A 23,598-nucleotide genomic window follows, 5' to 3' on the forward strand; every position below is an offset into this window, starting at 1 on the left:
GAAACTATGAATATTAGATGGAGACCTTGGAACCTCTCATAACATTTCTTCCATTCTTAGCAAAGTCAACCAGGATACCATTTGATTGGTAAGGAACCCTAATAACTGAACCTCGTGTAATTAACACTACATTCTAAGAAATGAGCCATAACCTACACTCATCTGAAACTTCACGAATATGATGTAAAGGCTCTAACAATGAGTCCAATATACCCAACATAACAATAGAAATCTCTTACCCAAACTAAAACAATCTCGATGCTGCCTTATGACAAGTATCCCTTTGTGTCCTTCATCCGCTTGTCTCCCCAATCGAGGCTCCCTAAACATGCTGAGTGAAATGACAAAATATTGAATTCTCTAATCTGTCGGTGGTGCTTGGCGGCACTAGTTCCCTCTTCCTCCGTTCGACTTCCAGTCCGACCTTTGGAATTGAATTGTCAATCTACAACAGAGACGCCTAGTCTTTTCAAAATTGGATCGAAGGCTCGACCCATGATATAATTTCGCTTTGGGTAACAAACCGAAGAACAATCAATCTTGAATATCCTTATACTAAAAGACATAAATAATTTAAAACGAACCTGACTTTACCCCTTACGACAGAAACCAATGAGGAGAACACCATTCCTTTCTTCTATCTATCAACTAACACGCATCCAATCTCTTCTCCCTTGATCATATAAGGTTGGAAGAACATTATCCCTATTATATTAAATGACACCCCATTTCATCGATTGACCACCCAACCTTAGGCTACAATCCTCGAGTCAATTATCATAATTGCTTCTTACTTTGGCCTTGTAAATCAAACTAGCACTACTTTAAACAATTCCATCGATTCCATAGAATCAACTTACATACACATGTTTTCATCATCCAAACGAAGTCTGCCAAGGCCACTTAGACCCAAACCACTACCAGATTCATCCTCATCCTAAGAAACCACAACTGAAAGACCGACAGAGATAGAAACATGATACAACTAACCCTAGTGTTATACCATACTTTCTGCTATTAAACAGCTCCCTAGTAACTTTTCATCTCTTCCTGGTCCATGTACGAATCATGTGCTTCCGGTAGTATGGGCCCATACTACGTTCCACACCTATCTATACTGATCCAAGAATTCTCTCAAAGTTCCCAAGTTGCTACACACCACTACCGCTTAACACTCTATATATATACACAAGAGATCAACTGAGCACAGACCACTAATCTTTCTAGAGTCTCTTTCTAGGATTCTCCTCACCTACATTCCCGCACTGCTAGAAATCTCTACCAACACAGTAGGTCACCTCGCGTATGCAAGTCGTACATAATACAGGATTAGATAAACGGTCAAATAAATGATTCTACCCTAATAGTACAACTAAAAAAGGATCAGTAAGTAAGGCTAAATCAAGCATTCTAGCATTATAGAATCAAAATTATATACAACCAAGAAGCATACACTTCCTAACTAACAATATCAGTTTAAACTTCGAGTAGCATAACGCAAGCAATCTCCTAGGCTACCGGGCATCAACATATTAGGAAATTTTATAATTTAATTATTGAACGGATCTTTAGCCTATCAGCTATCATGCATTTCTAACAATTCACATATCAACAAATATATAACAAGTATGAATATTATGGGATCACTTTCCTTGAGCTTCGGATGACTGTACACATCACATATTCTTTTCATCTTTTAAAGTTCATTCATTTTCAGAATGTTTTGTAAAAATTCTTAGATCCTTAGTTTGAGTTAGTAATCGCATGATTGTTCATCAAAATCCCTCAAAGTATCGCTCTGATACTACCTTGTAACCTCCTGATTTCCAGAATAAAATTTTTATATTTAAAATAGAATAAATGCCCATTTTTGTAAAGATATATCCACGGAAAAAGCATTTAATCATAAACCATAATTCAAAACTAGAGTTATAAGGAAAGCAATATGGAATATCGAATCATAAATCTATTGATGTGTTTGTACAATGACGCCTATACATTCCCATGAACTAATAAAATACCTTTAAAACATTTAATCCCAAATTGTAAGTTAAAGCTTAGTGAGTTCCATAAAATATCAACTACAACATAGAACAACTATACATATATAACATTTATGGGTTATCAACAATCTTGAGTCATCAACGACTCATCGTCTTCATATCAAGGTTATCAGCAACCTCGAATCATAAACGATTCTAAAAATTTGGGTTGTCAGTGACCCTGAGTGATCAACGATTCACATACATCAATTTGGGTTATCAGCAACCCCAAATCATTAGTGAATCTAGCACAATAATTTAGGTTATCATCAACCCCAATTCATCAACGACTCACATACAACAATTTGGGTAGCAACCCTGATTCATCAACGACTCACATTCAACAATTTGGGCTATCAGCAACCCCGAGTTATCAACGAATCACATATAGCACATGATATAAGTAATAGAGTGAGAGTACTCACCTTGTAAATAGACCGGATAACCACCATAACACCCAAATACTAACAAATCGGTCTCACCCAACACCCAGTCATCAAATCAAAGGTCAACCTCAACTATGACCTAAAACCATAAAGTTTGAACCAAGGTTAAACTTAGTCAAAAAGTAACATTTTTGTCAAAAGCATGACACACTCTCTCTTGGGCTCCCTACACTCACAAATGAACAAAGCATTCAATTTTTTGGACTAAAACAAGTATGCTCCAGAAAATCCTAAAAACACGTCATGACAAATAAAAGTGTCACACTTTGGCTTATGTTACAAGGTAACTTGACTTAATAGATTAAGTTAGAACTTCATATTCCAAATCTAAACTCTAACAAGGTCTAAGTGGATAAACTTTCCAACTTTATCCATTAATACATACTACAACATCCAATATCTAGACTTTTGCACTCCAAGTGACATAAAACACTCCCAATACTTGCATGGATTGACGAAAAGGTTAGAGGTAAAAACTTTCTTAATCCAAAAGGTCGAAGGGACATTTCTAAGAGCCCAAATGGTGTTGGAGTTTCTTCATCTCCAAGATCACCAACAAAATGGACCAAAATGTGCCAAAAAAACAAATAATAATATCTAGCAATTCAAAGATCAAGTTAGGAACTTTATATTCATAATGTTCAAAAAATGAAGTAATTTGAGGGATTTATACATGCTCCTTCTTTCAATGACACCATCAGAACTTCAATATCTTCATACTTCACTTAAAAGTGGAGAAATAAGCTCTAAATCCACCACAAGCTCAAGAATAAGATAGAGTGTGTGTTAGGGTTTCTGGAAAATTCTCCAAAGGGTCATTGAGGAACCTAGTGGGTTAATGGGCTTTATTACTCCAAAAACCCTAATAAAACGATTACACAACTAGGTCGGAATTGCGTCGCGCCTCTTAGGAGGCGCTTCACGCTTCTTACGATTAATTCCTGATTTTTTAGATTTTTCAGCATATACGGTAAATGGCTTACTACTTCGCCCCATCCTTCTACTTACTTATGGACTATAAAACTCCCACTAAAAATTGGAAAAACATCATCGAAAGTTGGATGATACAATTTAGAAATCTTTAAAACATAAAAACCTCCCATAGACCTTTTAGAAAACACGCCCACCAAATACTCGAATCAGGATTCAGGTGTTGCCAATGACTATCTCCTAGATTTTTTGGGTACTTACTTGTCATGCTTAAAGTGCACGTTACATTAAGTCTAGTACAATATATGGATACACGATGGTTCCAACTACCAAAACATATAGATCTTTACTCATCTTCTCTAGTTCATCTCTTATGCTAGGAATTTGAGATGAACTCAATATTATGACATACACCATTGTTATGAATCCTCTCTTAGTGTATTAAATCTTGAATTGCTGTAAAACTTTGTTATTGTATGTACTTTGACTAAAACCTATTAATCATTTTGATATATCTCTATTGAACATTATACCAAAAATGTATGTTGCCTTACCTAGATCCTACATAGAAAACACTTTCCAAGACAAGACTTTACACCTTGTAGAGCCGGAATGTAATTTCCCATGATAAGATGTTATTTACATATAGGACTACAAAGGTAACAGAGCTCCCAATAGTTTTCTTATAAATACAAGATTCATCTCCGTTTTTTATGAAACCATACTTTATGATTTCATCATTGAAATGATGCTTCCAATTTCAATATTCTTGTTTTAACACATAGATTCATCTCTTGAGTTTACACACTTTATTAGGATTCTTTTGATCAACAAAACCTTCGGTCTGAACCATATAGACATCTTCTTCCAAGTATCGATTTTGAAAAGAGTTTTTGACATCCATTTGTTGTATCTCATAATCATAATATGATGATATGTCAAATTGTATCCTAATTGATTTAATCATAGCGACTGGATAAAAGGTTTCATGATAGTAAACTCCATAAGTTTGAGTGAATTGTTTTTGTAATAATTCTCACTTTAAATGTTCTTAAATTACCATCAATGTCAGTCTTCTTCTTGAAGATCCACTTAATCTCAACGGTCTTAAAGTTCAACCAAGTCCCAAACTTCATTCTATTGCATGGATTGCATCTCTTCATTCATGGATTCAAGTCATATGTCAGATTCAGGATTTGCGATAACATTTTGGTAAATAATAGGCTCACTAAAATCCATCAATTTGAAGCATTCATCAATGAGGAATACATACCTTTCAGGTTCTAACCAAATCCTTTCAGATCTACAAAGTCCATTGTTTGATTAATTTCATGAAGAACTATTTCATCATTTTCAACAATTTCTTGTTGACTACTAGTGATAACCTGAGTTGCATCAGGTTGTGGTTCTTGATCTTCTTCAAGTTCCAAGTGCCTATACTTGCTTTATCAATTAGAAACTTGATTTCCAAGAACTCAACTTTTCATGAAATAAAGATCTTGTTCTCACTTGGGATGTAGAAGCAATAATCTAAATAATATTTAGGGTATCCTATAAATATGCATTTTGTAGATTTAGGTTCAAGTTTACTTGAAGCTTCTTGTATTACATAAGCTGTACAACCTCAAACCTTTAAATGAGATAAGGATGGAGGATTTTCATACCAAATCTCATAAGGTTGTTTATCTACCTTTATAAATGGAGCCATATTCAAAATACAAGTGGGGTGAGTAAGGCATAACTCCAAAATGATAAAGGGAGTGTACTTATGCTCATCATAGATCAAACCATATTAAGAAAGGTTTGATTCCTCCTCCGAGGCACACCATTATGCTATGTTTTTTTAGTGTAGTAAGTTATAAGATAATCCCATTGTGAAATCTCGGAGTTTAGAGCAAAAATTATAGCCGACCAATTCACCATGAATATTGTGATAATTTGACTTATTGAGTTTTAGAGCATCTTAAGTAAAATAAATAAGTTCATTTAAACTATTACAAGACGTCAGATGATACCTTGCTTCCAAATCTGTAAACTGTCAACCGAATCAAACCGCTCAAACTGTAATGCTAATTAATGCGTCTGAAAAACTAAAATTGTAGTTTTAAGCAAAACAAAAATTAAAATATTATATTACATGTTCCTCTGTTTTTGAAAATATAAAGAACGTCCAAAACGGAGTTCTTATGCAAAAGAAACGATAGTTTTAAGAAAACAAACAGTAAAACACTGTTTTTTGTCTAATCACGTAAAACCGAGTCGACCCGTTGAGACACTTATGCATTGCTGATGGGGTTTCCGAGAACATTTTTAGACTCATACTATGATCTATTATTTAATTCTATACTTGAAATATTTTTAGATAAAATATTTACAAAAGTTGCGAAAACGGACACTGTGAGCCGTTTAGATGCAAAACTTCAAACGCAATTTCCCAGAGTTCCGTAACTCCAAAAATTATTCTGTTTGATGTTCCAGAATCCTTGAATTAAACTCTATATAACAGTACTTTCACAAAAATTTCTCGACCCGATGCACCCGATTTTGAGTGTGTTTGAGCATTAATAAGAGAGTATAACCCAAAGGTGGGACCCACTAGGCTTGTAAGACCAAATGTCCAGCTCATTTTCACCTTCTTGGGTTGTGTGTGTGTGTGTGTGTGTGTGTTTTAATTATATATAGAAGCCTCAAGATCCTTGTTCACTCACTAATTCATCAATCAACTCCTTCCCTTTCTCTCAAATCTCTCTAAAATCTCTATCACTCTCCTCACAACCCCACAACAACACCACCCGTCAACCCACTGCCGCATCCTAATTCCATCGTTAAAACATCACCACAAACTTTTGTAGCTTGAAGAAGGACTACTCCACTTTTCCTCCATCTTTCCCTGCCTTCGTCTTCACCAGAAACTCCAGGAAAAACCGGCAACAGGAAGCTGCTAGCCACCACCCACCATCACCAAAGTCATCTGCCATTGTACGCCACCGCTCCTGCCACCCTCATTTCTGTGGTAAGCTTCTTCCCAAACATCCCTTTATCCAAGTGAATTTCTTTCTTTGATAGAATAACCGATCCGTAGCACCATTCGTGATTTTTTTTCTCTTCGTATAACAAAGCAGCAGCGAACAGGAGGCCTTTGCTGGGGGTGCTTGTTTTGGATGGATCGATTCGATCCGGTCCAATTACGTAAATTCAAATTGATTTCGGTTTTCAACATATAGATCTCAATAGTTCAAACTAAATTCAAATCCCGTCCGATCTGAACCAATTACAATTCGGTTGGATCGGTTTTTATAATTCGGTTTTCAATAACCAGAACATTATAAAACGACATAGAATTATAATATTACCTAATTTTATAGAAGAAGCAAAAACAAATTATTTACTTATGATTTGAAATTTATAAACAACCACTAAGAAGGTATATTATAGTTTATTATTTAATAGATTAAAAACTTTTGAGAGAAAATACATATTAATGTCTTTTATTAGGTAAAACCTTTTGAACTTATTTGAAAAAAAGTATAGAATCAATAAATAATTAGAGATATATTGAAAATAAATATATAACAAAATGTTATTTGGTTCTTATTTTATAAACCAAAACCAATCCGAAATCCAAAATAATAATTCGGTTTTGTTGAAAACCAATCAAAAAATCCAAATATCCCAACTAAATAGCCCAATCCAAATTGTCTAGTTAGAAAATTCGGTTTTATCCGTGTACTAAACAACGTTGCCTCCTCTTATCAATGTTAAAAAGAAACCAAACATACATACAAACTTAGTCCTAAGCTTGTAAACTTCCATTTCAAATGTCAACAACTCACCGCTAATCTGGAAATCGTTTTTAAATCAAGTCCAAGACTTAAACTTTCATTTTATTTATTTACATTAAACCCCATCTTAAAATTTATTTGCAAAATAAATCCAAGATTTAAACCTATAAATGAACTAAACCATAGAATAAATAATTTTTTTTTTGAAATTATTATCTTAAATAAATTTTAGATTTGTTTAAATTAAATAAAATTTTACTTTAAATAAATTCTTAAATTTAAATTTTGGAAAAATATTAATTTATATCAAAATTTTCTAGGAAATCAAATTAATCCCGGAGATCACGACTTCACGACAACACATCCCGGTTTTCAAAATGACTCAATAACTGCTCTCTAAGGTGAGTGTTATGGCCACACTTTTCCCATGTCATTTGGAAATCGATAGGATTTTAGGATTCAATCCCACTCTCTGAGTTGGAAATCTTTGGGATTAAAGGAATAAATTATACCGATATACTATCATGCAGTGAAATTATTACATGATTGTTATGATTAAGTAGTATAAAGAACTTAAGTGTGTCTTTTCTAAACGTTTAGGACAATGTCTCAACACAAGGAACCACGAGTTCGTCTAACACCAACTCCCTGAGGAAACCGAAAGAAAGCCTAACCAGTAACTCAAACATTAGTGGAAACTCCAAACCAGGGAGGAGCCCCAGAAGTAACAAATGTAAACCAAACTTTCCAAATGGACACACCATGATGCGAAACATGCTTGCACAAGGAATTGCTACAGCCTTGGCAGCATACGGGGAAGCCCAAAATGGAAACACTGGGAATAGTGGAAGTGGCACTCCAATAACTCACCAAAACAACCCCAAACACTACTCCTACAAGGAATTCATGGGTTGAAAACCTTGATCCTTCTACCGCTCTGAAGGTGCTGTTGGTCTATCCCATTGGATAGAAGAGACTGAGGCAGTCTTTCATATCAGTGCGTGCCCAGATGACTGTTAGGTCAAGTACACTACTTGCACGCTGATGGACTCTGCCTTGACTTAGTGGAATAACTGTGCTAAGTCCATGGGAATCATTGAAGCTTATACCATGGGTTGGGAACCATTGAAACAGATGATGATCAGAGAATACCGCCCCCGGAAGAAGATCTAAGCCCTAGAGCAGGAGCTTCGGAATCTGACCATGCAGGGATCTGAGATAGCTGCCTACACCTCCCGATTCAATGACCTTGCTAATCTTTTCCTAGGAATGGTACCCTCGGAAGATAAGAAGATTGAGAGATATATATGGGGACTAACATCACCACTCCAAGGTCTGGTTACTGCATCCGAACCATCCACTTTCGATAGTGCTAAGCAATTGGCCTATCAATTGACTGAGCAGTGTATCCGTCAGGGTACCATGGACCCACCAGTAGAAAAGAATTATGCAAGAAGTGCCAAAAGGAAGTTTTATGGGAAATCAAAGGGGGACTCCAAGCATCACAAAGCTGAACCAGAGCTTGTGGTTGTCTATGCTGCTATTACCAATACTCCCACCCTAGCTAAGTCCTACACTAGAACTCAACCTCATTGTATAGAGTGCAACTTCCACCATATCGGAAATTGCATGGTGGTAATCTGCAACAAGGGCAACATGAGAGGTCACATCTCAAGGTACTATAGAAAAAGTCTAACCATTACGGTAGGAGGAACCCGTAACTGTTTCGAATGCAATCAACTAGGGCTTTTTAAGAAGGACTACCCGAAATTGATGAATCAGGGCGGCAATGGAAGGGTACTTATGATCACTACTGGAGATGCTCTTCTGGAACCGCCTGTAGTTATTGGTATGTTTCATATCAATAATGTTTAGACTTTGGTATTAATTGCTAAAATGATCCTGCCCTCTGGTGTTTCATGAAATCCTACCGATTTTCAGAATGGTATAAATGCTAAAATGATCCTACCCTCTGGTGTTTCATGTTTGGCCCTTGTCTGTACATAGTAGTATAGGTACTAAGAAATATTTATCATACAAAATACACATAAAATATCATTATTTTGTGTAAACAAATTACTAGTTTGTGAAATGTTTATTTAAACGCTCATATGTTAAGTAAATAAAATTGTTCTAAAACATCAATATTTACATATATTATGTTGTTTAAATAATACAACTAATAAAAGAAAAAAAAATACATTTTGACTACAAATGTGCTATGACTATATAGACGGTTATCAACTTGGTAGTTTCAATATACCTCATACATAAACAAAAATATATAGGTTTATATATTTATTCAAACTTACATGTATTCTCAGGAGATCATTAGTCAAGCGTTGAGACAGAAGATTGGTCATGGATTACAGACGACCTAGCTATCTAGTTTTTGTTATCTGTTTACCTATTTAAGGCAACTACTATACTATTATTATCTGTAAGAACCTTGTATTCAAACTTAATGATGGAATTCAAATGTTTTTTTTGTTTATTGTTGTAGTTGTGTTATATAATTAGTTTATCATTGATCCATGAACTTAGTCGCACTCCCGACATGTTCCGCCTTGGTTGGGGGTGTGACAGAATGGTATCAGAGCTAAATTGGCAATAAAGAACTTGTATCCTCGAAAGAGGAAATACAAATATAGCAACAAGCTCCTAATAAAAGTATTATTATTAATTACATTACTTATTGGCTACGTACGGTACGGAGAATCTGGTTTGAAGGGCCGCATATGGATCTTGGATTGCAGAACAACTTAATTGCTAAAATGGTTCTGCCCTGCGGTGTTTCATGTCTAGCCCTAGTCTGTATATATTAGACTTAGAGTATAGAAAAAAGATTAATAATACTAAAAACCCCACCAAATATAATATATAAGAGTTTATATATACTCTGACCCATGATGAGAACACTTAATAGAATTCTAAACACCCCTTCAACTAAACTACCAACTCAACCCTTTAGGCCAGACGCCTTAATATAAAGGTTAATACCATACATAATTCATACCATAAAATACATTTGGAATGCGCACCTATGTTGTTTATGGTCGGGCCGATGCACAACCAACCTTTAGCAAGGAGTTTAACAGACTACAACGTTTGAGAGATTTAGAGATTAAAGAATGTTCTTCAGATTTGCTACAACAACCTAGTACCTTAGAATCCATATATACATTTTAAAACAATTATACATTTCAAGATAATTAGCAATTAAAGTCCCCTTTCCATCATTTGGAAATCTAGAGTATTTCTGAACCAATCACCTTTTCCTTATCATTTGGAAATCTAGAGGATTTCTAAACCAATCACCTTCTCCTTATCATTTAGAAATCTAGAGGATTTATGAACCAATCAACTTCTCCTTATCGTTTGGAAATCTAGAGGATTTCTGAACCAAACACCCTCTCCCTATCATTTGGAAATTCAGAGGATTTCCGAATCAATCACCTTTCCCTGTCATTTTAAAATCGGTAGGATTTTAGGATTCAATTTCACTCTCTGACTTGAAAATCTATGGGATTAAAAGAATAATTTATACTAATATACTATCATGCAATAAAATTCGTACATGTTTGTTATGATTAAGTAGTATAAACAACTTAATTGTGTCTTTTCTAAACGTTTAGGACAATGCCTTTACGAAAGGAACCACGAGTTCGTCCATCAGTAACTTCCCGAGGCAACCAAAAGAAAGCCTAACCAGTAACTCAAACATCAGTGGAAACTCCAAACCAGAGAGGAGCCCCAGAAGTAACAAATGTAAACCAAACATTCCAAATTGACCCCACCATGATGCAAAACATGCTTGCACAAAGTATCGTTACAGCCTTGGCAGCATACGAGGTAGCCCGAAATGGAAACACTGGGAATATTGGAAATGGCACTCTAATAACTCACCAAAACAACCCCAGACACTACTCCTACAAGGAATTCATAGGCTAAAAAACCTCGATCCTTCTATAGAACTGAAGGTGTTATTGGTCTATCCTGATGGATATAAGAGACTGAGGCAGTCTTTCACATCAGTGCGTGCACAGATGACTGTCGAGTAGAGTACGCTACCAGCACGCTGATGGACTCTGCCTTGACTTGGTGTAATAACCGTGCAAAGTCCATGGTAATCGTTGAAGCTTATGACATGGGTTGGGAATCTCTGAAGAAGATGATGATCATAGAATACTACCCCATAAGATAAGAAGATTGAGGGATACATATGAGGACTAGGATAACCAGTCCAAGGTCTGGTTACTACATCTGGACCATCCATTTTCGATAGTGATAAGCAATTGGCCTATCAATTGACTGAGCATTGTATCCGTCAGCCCACCAGTAGAAAAGAATCATGCTAGAGGTACCAAAAGGAAGTTTCATGGGAAATCAAAGGGGGACTCCAAGCATCATAAATCTAAACCAGAACCTGTGCCTGTCTATGCCGCAATTACCGTAACTCCCACCTTAGCTAAGTCCTACACTGGGACTCTATCTCATTGCACAGAGTGTAACTTCCACCATATCAAAAATTACAAGGAGTTAATCTGCAACAAGTGTAACATGAGAAGTCGCATATCGATGTACTGCAGAAAAACTCCAACCATTACGACAGGAAGAAGCCGTAACTGTTTTGAAGGCAATCAACCAGGGCTTTTTAGGAAGGACTACCCGAAACTTAAGAATCAGGTGACAACGGAAGGGTACTTATGATCACTGCTGGAGATGCTCTCCAAGAACCGCCTGTAGTTATTGGTACATTTCATATCAACAATGTTTAGACTTCAGTATTAATTGATATTGGTGCCTATAAAAGCTTTATTGACCACAGGTTTCGAAACACGACAAAAACATAAATTTCACAAACTTAATGAAACTTACATAGTAGATATGGCAATCAACCAAATAGAAAGCACTTTAGAAAAACTCACCAATTGCTCTCTCACCTTGAATAATCACGTCATTCATATAGAAACTAAAGACCCTTGCTGGTAATCTATGATTGCTAAGTGTATACATTAATGTTGAATATAAATAAGATTCTCTAGACTTAGGATTTGTGACTCCTCTTTACTTCCTATTCCTTATTTGGTTGTGGGCTTAAGGTAGAATCACTTATTCGACTGTCTATTCAATCTTAATTATATACGACATGTATGCACAAAGCAATTTTAGAAGTATCCGGCAGGGATCATGTACCACGAAAATACATTACTATTTATCGAAGCCCCATGTACTATCAATACGAACTCAATTTCAGGACAAAATTTCCTTTAATGGGGAGGTAATGTGACATCTCAGAATTTAGGGTAAAAAATACAGCCGGTCAATTTACCGTGAATCTCGTGATAATCTGAATCATTGAGTTTTAGTGCATCTTAAGTAAAATAAATAAGTTCATTTAAACTATTATATGATGCCAGATGATACCTTGCTTCCAAATTGTTGTAAACTGTCAACCAAATCAAACTGCTCAAACTGCAACGCTAATTAATGCGTCTGAAAAACTGAAATTTTGCATTAAGCAGTTTTAAGCAAAACAAACATCAAAATATTATAGTACATGTTCCACTGTTTCCAAAAAAATTAAAGAACGTCAAAAACAGAGTTCGTATGCAAAAGATATGCTAATTTTAAGAAAACAAACAGTAAAACACTATTTTTCTTTAATCGCGTAAAACTAAATCGACTCGTTGAGACACTTACACATTGCCGATGGGATCTATGAGAACGCTTTTAGAATCATACTATGGTCTATTATTTAATTCTATACTCTAAATATTTTTAGCAAAAATATTTACAAAAGTCGCGAAATATTTTCAAATGCAATTTCCTGGAGTTCTGTAACTCCAAAAATTTACCCGTTTGATATTCCAAAATTCTTGAATTAAACTCTAGCTAACACTACTTTCAAAAAAATTTCTAGACTTTTGGATCCCAATACACCCGATTTTGAGTGTGTTTGAGCATTAAAAAGTGAGTATAATCCAAAGGTGGGACCCACTAGGCTTATAAGACCAAATGTCCAGCTCATTTTCACCTTCTTGCCTACATTTTTCTTTCCTTCTCCCTTCTCTTATTTGTGTGCCAGTCTCTCCAAGAGGGTGCATTGCAAGGTTCCCTTCTCTTATTTGTGTGCCAGTCTCTCCAAGAGGGTGCATTGCAAGGTTGGAGGCATGGTCTCATTTGGGTTGTGTGTGTGTTTTAACTATAAATGGAAGCCTCAAGAGCCTCTTTCACTCACCAATTCATCAGCCAACTCCTTCCCTTTCTCTCAAATCTCTCTAAAATCTCTATCACTCTCCTCACAACCCCACCACAACACCACCCGTCAACCCACTGCCACCTCCTAATTCCAACGTTAAAAGATCAGCACAAACTGTTGTAGCTTGAAGGACTCCTCCACCCTTCCTCCATCTTCTCCTGCCTTCGTCTTCACCGGAAACGCCAGGAAAAACCGACAGCAGGAGGCTGCTGGCCACCACCCACCATCACCAAAGTCATTTGCCACTGTACGCCACCACCTCCTGCCACCCTCATTTCTGTAGTAAGCTTCTTCCCAGACATCTCTTTACCCAAGTGAATTCCTTTCTTTGATCGAACAACCGATCCACAACACCATTCGAGATTTCTTTTTCTCATCGTATAACAAAGCAGCGACGAACAGGAGGCATTTTCCTCCTGTTATGAATGTTAAAAAGAAACCAAACATACATACAAAACTAATTATTTTGACACCACCTTTAAATTGTTTTTCAAACTTAACGCTAAGCTTATAAACTTGCATTTCAAATGTCCGCAACTCACCCCTCATCTGGAAATCATTTTTGAATCAAGTCCAAGACTTATACTTTTATTTTATTTATTTACATTAAACCCCATCTTAAAATTTATTTTCAGAATAAATCTAAGATTTAAACTTATAAGTGAAATAAACTTTAGAATAAATAATTTTTTTTTTGAAATTATTAACTTAAATAGATTTTAGATTTATTTAAATTAAATAAAATTTAATTTAAAAAAATTCATAAATAAAAATTTTGGAAAAATATTAACTTATATTGAATTTTTTTTGGAAATCGAATTAATCCCGGAGATCACAACTTCACTACAACACGTCTCACTTTTCAAAACGACTTGATAACCGCTCGGGGGGGGGGGGGATACATGTACTGCTTGTAATATATATATATATATATATATATATATATATATATATATATATATATATATATATATATATATATATATATATATATATATATATAATATTTCCTAAATGTTTTGTTTATACAAACAACATCATCATTTTTATGCAATATAGATCACACAAAAATATTATTTACTATTCTACTACTCATGGTACGGAGAATTTGGTTTAAAGGGTCGCATAGGGTTGAAGGATTCCAGAACGACATAATTGCTAAGATTCCTCTGGTGTTTCATGTCTGACCCTCATCTGTACATAGTAGTATGGGTACTAATTAATATTTATCATACAAAATACACATAAACTATCATTATTCTGTGTAAACACATTACTAGTAAGTGAAATATTTGTTTAAACACTAATATGTTATTAAAGAAAATCGTTTTAAAACATCAATATTTACATATGTTATGTTGTTTAAATAATACAACTAATAAAAATAAGATATAATTTCCGACTACAAATGTGCTATGACTATATAGACGCTTATCAACTTGGTAGTTTCAATATACGTCATACATACACAAACATATATAGGTTTATATATTTATAAAGTTATAGAAGTTGTATCTTAGGCTCATATTTGTACTTGTGTATACTACCCTAAGTTTTATCAACTGTTTAAACAAGTATCGTAGACTTTTATGCTTATGCTTATCAATTATACCTATCTTCCATCCGTTTATCCGTACCTGTAGTTGTTAATACAACCTTGACAGATAACTTTATCAGTATATTCGTATGTCTGTTTATCCGTTATCCGTATAATTTTGTCACTATAAACTTTAACTAGATATCATTATCTAGAAACCGCAGTTTAGATTTCTATCGTTATCAAATATTTGCAAACATAGTTTTACTTATGACAAAGGCAATACTTTTTAGATCATATTAAAAGTATCATTATTTTAGAAAACCTGTGACACTCACCAATCTTTGTGTTGACCCTCAAACTTACCTGTATTCTCAGGAGATCATTAGTGAAGCATTGAGACAAAAGATTGGTCATGGATTACAGAAGACTTATCTATCTGGTTTTTGTTATCTGCTTACTTATTTAAGGTAACTACTATACTATTATTATCTGTAAAAACCATGTATTCAAACTTAGTGATTGAATACAAATGTTGTTTTGCTTATCGTTGTACTTGTGCTATGTATTCAGTTTTTCCGCTTTAGCCGGGGGTGTGACACCCACGACTTCTAAGATGATCTTAGAACTCTTGGCTCAAGATTGCTACAATATAGACACAAGCACTAGCATATTATAGGAAAATGCTTTAATTGCAATTATGTGCTAAATAAGTATTTGTAGTTAGTAAGTAAGTTATTACTATACTAAAGTAGTTATATCTACGCGTATACAATGAAATGATAATTACAAGGAGCGGTAGATTCATTAGTAACGATGGAGGTCCAAAACCTCAAAACGTCAGAGACGGAGATGCTCCTTTCACTATATACAAGGTTCGGTTGATGATACAAACAATGCTTGATCAACAATGACGTGAGTTTAGGGAAAATTTGACTCAAGAGCTAGCAAATGCTAGAGGCGGAGTGCCAGTGTTTAATGAAACAGTGATCAATGAGCCAATAACCAATGAGTTGTTAAACAATGAATCGATTCTTACTCATGCAATATCGGTTCAGGTTGGAAAAATGACTCTAACGGTAATCAAGGACCACCTCCCCCACCAGAAAGACTAGAGGACTAGAGTAACTATGATTTCAGAAGATTGTGCAAGTATAAGGACTTTATCACCGGCAAACCAACATTGTTTAATGTGAAGGAGAATCCAGTTGGGGTCATGGACTGGACATCTAAAATGGAGCTAGCCTTCATTACATGTGGCTTCATGGGCAAGTTATAGACCACTTATGTTGTGCATCAATTCAAATGTGTAGTTTTTCGTTGGTGAAACGCATTGGGAAAGATGATTAGCGCTTACAGGCCACTACAACTAACATGGGAGGAGCATCTAGTACACTTCAAGCGCAATAGACCAATTAAGATTTAATATTTATCTTTTAATTAACAAATAATGAAATTAATTTAAATCTTATGAGGATTAAATAATTATTTACCGTTAAAAAATTAAAAGCAATAATTATTCTATTTTAAACAATTAAAAGCAATAATTATCAAATGAGGAAACCCTAGAAATTTCAAAAATGAAGGTGGGGGCTAGGGTTTCAAAAACCCTAACCTAAGTCCAAATTTTATATCATGAGGATTTAATATCTATAAACCGTAATCTTGATCTATTAAACGATTATGCATATTCAGTTGAAAACAATGACTTTGATACCACTTATGCGATTTATACGTCACAAAAATCATATTTTGGCAGAAAAACTTAAACCATAAGTTCACATGCAACCTAAAGGATCTATGCTTTCACTATTGAATGTAATAACCAATTGAACATGAAGAACCTCACAAGAACCCTAATCTTTTTGAAAATAACAAAAGAGTTTTGGGTTACATATCTTTTGATTATATGAGTAGATAATCAATCACAATCCTTTTTGTAGTCTCTTGGAAGCTAGCACCAAAATTTTCGTGCTTTCGATGGTTCACACCCAACCTTAGCAACAAGGAAGCTTAAAGAGAGAGGATATGGGATATTCAAATTTCGGCTATTCCTTGGAATAATCAAGTGGCCGAAATTTGAATCCCTTAGGATCTATTTATAGTTGAATTAGGAGACCCTTTATAACCCTAATTTGAATGTTATGTTAATATCTTAAATTAGGTAATTATCTACATCCTAATTATCTATAAGCGATATTCTAGAAACCTTACAATATTCCCTCCAGAAACCGTCCACACTGAGGGAGAAAGGTTCTAGAACCTCTTGTTCAACTATTGAACAATTACAGTTAGACTAATGTATTTTTAATTAATCCAATTAATCCTAAAATCAATCCCATTTAATTTACGAGTAATTATTAATTAAATAATACTATTTCCAATTAATATATTATTTCCATAACATATTAAAAATTTCATTTATTTCTATTTATTAATCATATAATAAATCAGTAAACTAGTCTCTCGTTGTGAAAGTCATCCAATTCAATTATTAGATTCGAGGGCAACCCTAAAGGACTTTGCTAATAATTCAATTACATACTAATTCAGTTATTGGCTTAGACACCTAATCCAACAAAAAGGACCAAATATACTAGATGCAGTTAGATAGTACCCAAGATAAGAAAACTACCCTACTATCTCTTATCTAATTATGTAGTATTCTTCATATCTAGATGATTGTATAAGATATCTTCTTCTTCTTTTTCTTTTCTTCTATTTTCTTTTGATTTTTTAGTTTCTGAATAGTGATTGAACTTTTGAATCTTCAACAGTTCTTAGAACAGATTTTCTAGGATGCTCTGATAACACTTGATGGTGCCAAATCCCTAACACTTGTGTATGAATCTAATAGAAATGCGGAATAATAACACATGTGTTTGATAAATGAAAGCAATTTTTTTATCAGTTTTTCACTAAGAAAAATGTTCTCACAAAGAGAAAGAGTATAATGATTCAGAACTCACAAGAACTCTAAATTTACTCTACATAAACTATGTCTCCCAAAAACAATACAAATCCTCAACTCTCAACTAATGAGAGAGGCTAGTATAAATACTAGTCTAGACCTAGGAGATAAAACTTCTGCAGATTCAACAGATCTTCTAATTAAATCAAATCCTTTATTTGGTGGGATTGAATCTTCAAGATAAATATAGATCTGGTATTTCAAGTAACATATCATATGAAATCTTCATAATACTTCTTCACCAAGTAAATCTGATCAGGTCCAGATTCAGACATTAACATAAGCTCATCATACTTTGATCATGGCATCAACGTCAAGGAGTCACACTGATTAGGGGATCAACATCAGCGTCAGGAAGTCATCTATTGACCAGCTTCAACTTCAACATATAGTGTATGAATGTCAATGTACATCGGTCTTTAGCTTATCAACATCAGGGAGTCATGCTGATCGGGGCATCAATGTCAACATCAGGAAATCATCCATTGATTGGGTTCAACTTCAACTCAAGCAGCTTCAGCTTTTGCAGATAGTGTATGGCCAACATTGTGTATCACTCTTCACCTTATTAACGTCTCATATGATCAATGTTTTATCAATGTAAGTACTTCAACGTATGGACATACTAATCAATCTTCACTGAATGATGCTCTTCGTGCTGATAGTACTTTCAGTGCCTTTGGCGCTAATAGTGTCTTCGGTATCTTTTGGTCATCAGGGGGTGATCTTCACCATCAATGTAAACATGATAACTTTAGAGAATAGTTATGTTAGGGCCAAGATCCTTACAATATTCAGGATCCTCAAATATCCAGGATCCTCAGCTACCTCAGGATCCCGACTAATTACCATTATTATTTTTACTAATATTTATAATGGTCATATTTTGTCTATAACTAACATGTATGTAGAAGTAGTAAAGGGAAGACCAATTATTAACAAAGATCATCTCAACAATGCTAAAGACCCGGAATACTTGGTCAAGTAACATTCACGAAGCTGGTCATAGAGGATCCCGGGAATACCGGAAATCTTGTTGGCTAGTTTAGACTATAAATTCACACTTGTATTTTGCACACAACACACTGTTTTTTCACTAGAGGCTTACTCTACGAAACTTTTTACTCACTCCTACTAAGAATTCATTGTAATCAACATTTTATTTCAATAAAATCATTATGGCAGGTGATCATTATCACTTCGCAAGGTTTTATGCCGGAGATCCTAGCAAGGATCAAGGGCTTTCCTTGTAAACCATTGTTTCACTTTCTTTTATCATTTTCAATTACCTATTCTGAACATCACAACCTCTCATTCAATTTGGTTAATTAGCACTTAGGCAGTTTTTGACCAAAACAATTTGGCACCCACCTTGGGGCCGTGGTGTTTGAAATCCTCGAGAAAATCATGTCTACACAACCGATCGTTTCTTCATCCTCTGCTCCTTCCATTCCAACTAAAAACCTACCACCTCCTCCGAGCAGGCCCCCTGCTCAGAGGAAAATGCCTGAAACTAACCAAGGAAGTTTAGGATCCCTAGGGCTCCAGGATCTGACTGCCTCGGTCACTACTGCAGAACTCTTTACTCTGATAAGGAAAATAACGCAACATGTAATGTCCAAAAATGGATCTTACCAGAGATCAAAAGCAAACAACAATCACATAAAACAAATTAATACGCAAAGAAGTAACAAACCAAGCTTGCATACGTTTTATAGCTTATAAATGTCTGATACAACTTGGTGGGAACCGTGAACATAAAAGGCATCAACAACCAAAATCGTCCGACACAACCCACTATTTATACACCTCTAGACCGAGAAGACTTTACGGCCGTAAGGTGTTTACGGCCATAAACTCAGTTACAACCGTAAACTAACAGCTAAAGCTAATTACAAACACACCCCTATCATTAAACTGCAAAACCTAGACCAAACCACTATTCTAAGCCCTTCAATCTCCCCCTTGGTTTGGACTAGCCCAAGGTCATCCTTTGTTAACCACCATAACATCCATCTACCCCATAGATAAGTTCCACATGCGTTTATTTAGAATTTATGCAACCATCGTCGTATATGCTTTTGCACCGTCTTCAAAGATATCTTCAGCAACCTTGATTTGAAAGTTGCTGAGATAATGAATATCCCACTTCCGAAATTGCAACAAGTCTCTTCGATCATAGAGTCTAATGCATCCATTTTTGAGCTTAAGGACTGCACCAGAGGTGATCTCGTCAAAGACCCAACACTCCAACGAACCAAGAGACCCATCCTGATAAACTTGAAGCACTGGAAATTGTTTAACCTGTTTGGTCGCAGGCCACATTACCACTTGCAATGGATTATCGGTCGTGCGATCAATAACATCTGGATGTTCGAAAATCAAAGATTCAGCAGTCGGCATAGAAGGAAACCCTCTTTTGACTTGGTCGTCAAGAAAATGCTTGAATTGAGTTACTTGCGGATTGTTCTTAAGATTGGTAAAGGGAGCTCGAGACAACTCCGTCAAATCAATCCTTGTGAATGAACTAAAATCATGGTTATCTCTATATAACTCAGAGTTACCACTCTTTCGTATCACAATCCACATTTTGAGGGGATCATGAAATCCCCACGAAGCAATGCCTTATTGATCCCTGAATGTATCTCGGAAACGAATTACTTCAAGATCTGTCACAGTAATTAAAGGTTCGTCCCACGAGGCATTTTGATTAGGGTTCCTCTTGAACAATAGTTGCCCTTTCTTCACTTCTTCCTCCTGATCACGACGTATGGTTTCTGTCACATGGGGAGCCTGAGGAGGCTCATCATCACCATGACTAGCAAAACCAGATGATTGACCAACAGGCAAATCAACTAGGAAAGCTTGCACATGAAGATTAATCCTGTGTTCTTCAGCGGATGTTTGATATCTTTCCCCAAGGTCTTCCTCAAGCTTCTTTTGAAGTGCAAAATAGCTTGAAGTTAGCAAGTTGAAATGATCTTGTAGGTCAGAGATCTGCTTGGACTTCAGCTTTTTATCTTTTGTATGTTCGGTCACTTTCACCCCAAGACTTGATTTATCAGATTGCAATTCAGAAACTTGAATACCGAGCTTCGCATTTTCAGTGCGAAGTTCAGTCACTTGAATGTCTAGCTCAATATTCTTTTGGCTCAGAACTGATATTTCTTTTTCAAGACCAGAAAAAGTTAGGTTATCACCCCTAGAACCACCTTCTCCAATAGAAACACCCTTACCTCGAGGATTTGGCGTTAAAAGTTGTTCTTCAGCCATATGCAAAGCCAACCTCTCGGACGCATCATCACGATTATACCTTGAAGTTGAAAAACCAGGTGGAGCAGAGGGACCACCAACATTAAACGCAGGGCTTGAACTTGTTGCAAACATTTTAGTTGTTGTAAGTCTGGTGGTAGCAGTAGTAACAGGTGGTGTCGGGAGGCCACTAATTAGACTTTCTATCAGCTCGGATTGTCTCACATCTCTTCTTTGCCTCTTAGACAGGGGTTGGTCAGACTCTGGAGTAAAAACACTCACAAACGGTGCAGTTGTAGGAGAAATAGATACAGGAGGGGAATATCCCGTAACTATCTCCATAGGAATTGAAACAATCACCATTTGCCCTGAAGTTGGAGTTTCAGTCTCAAAAGATTCATTTGACTGCCTTGTCTTAGTTGTTGGAGGAACAACGTCATCGACATTGTTGAAAATGGTATCAAGGTTCTCGTGTGACACCACGTTAGCACTGCTAGCTAAGGAAGCAGCAATCTCATCATGATCGAAACCTGTGAGGTCAAGATCACTAAAAGAGTCATTCTTGTCTTCCCCAACATTCTCTCCCATATCTACATTCGTTTCCGCATCATCTTGAATACGACCTAACCCCTTTTCATGTTCTGAAGCTACTTGAGCATCGGGAGTTGGTGTATCTTCTTTCTCAGTTCCCTCATCCACAGAAATATCTATGACAAGATTGTCTGGAGACGACTTTTCAGCAGATGCCGACTCAGACGAGGTCTGTTCAGACGAACCATAGGATTCTGTGGGTTCATCTAGCTCCGTGAACTTCCCGAATTTCTCTAATGGATATAATCCCTGAGAAAAAACCTTACCTCTGCGGTTTTGCTTGATGACTCCCACCGTGTGAGGACCCAAAGACTTCATGTCAAGAGTTTCTCCTTCCTTCCTCACATCTGGAAATTGAATATTAATAAACATCAGATTAAAACGAGGGTATAACAGGAAGGTGTCTCGAGTGGAGGCTCTGATGTTGATGACGAACTCATCCAAGATGAATTTTGAAAAATTGAACCTCACACCAGCAGCAAGAGAGACGAGGGCACCGGTTGTGCGTTGTGAAATCTCATCCGCTCCTAACCTTCTACCTGAGGCACAACTGACGAACACACGCGCCATGAACCTCCAATACGGGTGTAGAAGCTTTTTCAGAGTTGGCGGTGAAGTTCCTTCATAGCTCATTCTTCGGAGAATTCGTTGAGGATCTTCAATCCTAATTTTCGTCAGGAAATTAGGTTGATCAATGATAAGCAGCGCATCTCGGATGAAACCTTCATTGATTACAATCTCACGTCCTTGAACTTTGGCTTTCACCATGAAGTGACCATCATCATCGATGTTTGTGCTAGCGGTCGCCCAAAATTCTCTGATCAGGTTCTGATACACAACCGGATTTACTGTGATGGCAGATGCCAAACAGCATTCCCGCAGACGGTGAATCATCGAGCGCATATCTGAGTGAATAGCCGGAGGATCTGCAAGCACAATGTCGAGATTGTGCATATCTACAAACTTCAAATTTTCCATTTTCTGCACTCAACCACAAACTGTAAGAAAAATGATATGCAAAATAAATATATAAAATTAAACTTTTATTTTGATCCAAAAAAAAAATATTTTATTTAAAAAAATTGATCAAAACAAAAATTTACTTGAATAACCGAGTTTACGGTCGAGATTTAAGTAAACACACAAGGTTTAATTTATTTGTTTGAGGGCAGTAAACCGTTTGTTCTTGGGCCGTAAACTCCGAGTTCACGGCCTATGAACATGAGTTTACGGCCTATGAACAGATTTCCGAAAAATTCATGAAAACCACGCAAAAACGGCTAATTGATAAACGATAATTCAACATATGCATATGAATGTGTGATTATTAATTGAATAACATAGATTTACGGCCTAGACGGAGCTTACGGCCGTAAGCTCCGTCGAAGCTGTTTCTTCGATTTTCGACCAATTCACACGGTGAAAGATGTAATAAAATACATATTCGTGATCTAGAACTTATTACCTACGTGATGGTTGAAGCGGATTTTCAAAACTCGACGGAAAATTTTTTGAAGGTTGAGAGAGTTTGGGAATGGATTTGCCGCCAAAATCTCGTGAATGAGGAGATTCCGGCAGTAAATTCGTACAAAATACTTTTGAGGATTATTTTAATTAAAAAAAATTCGTACAAAATAAAAAATAAATTAAAATTTCTAAAAACTAAAAATTTAATTGTGGAAAATCAAAATGAAGTAAAAACTAAAACAATAAAAATAATAAAAATAAAAATAAAATAAAATAAAATAAAAGTAAAAATAAAAATCAAATTAAAATAATTTGACA

Source organism: Lactuca sativa, chromosome 3 (assembly GCF_002870075.4).
Source record: "Lactuca sativa cultivar Salinas chromosome 3, Lsat_Salinas_v11, whole genome shotgun sequence".
Taxonomy (NCBI): domain Eukaryota; kingdom Viridiplantae; phylum Streptophyta; class Magnoliopsida; order Asterales; family Asteraceae; genus Lactuca; species Lactuca sativa.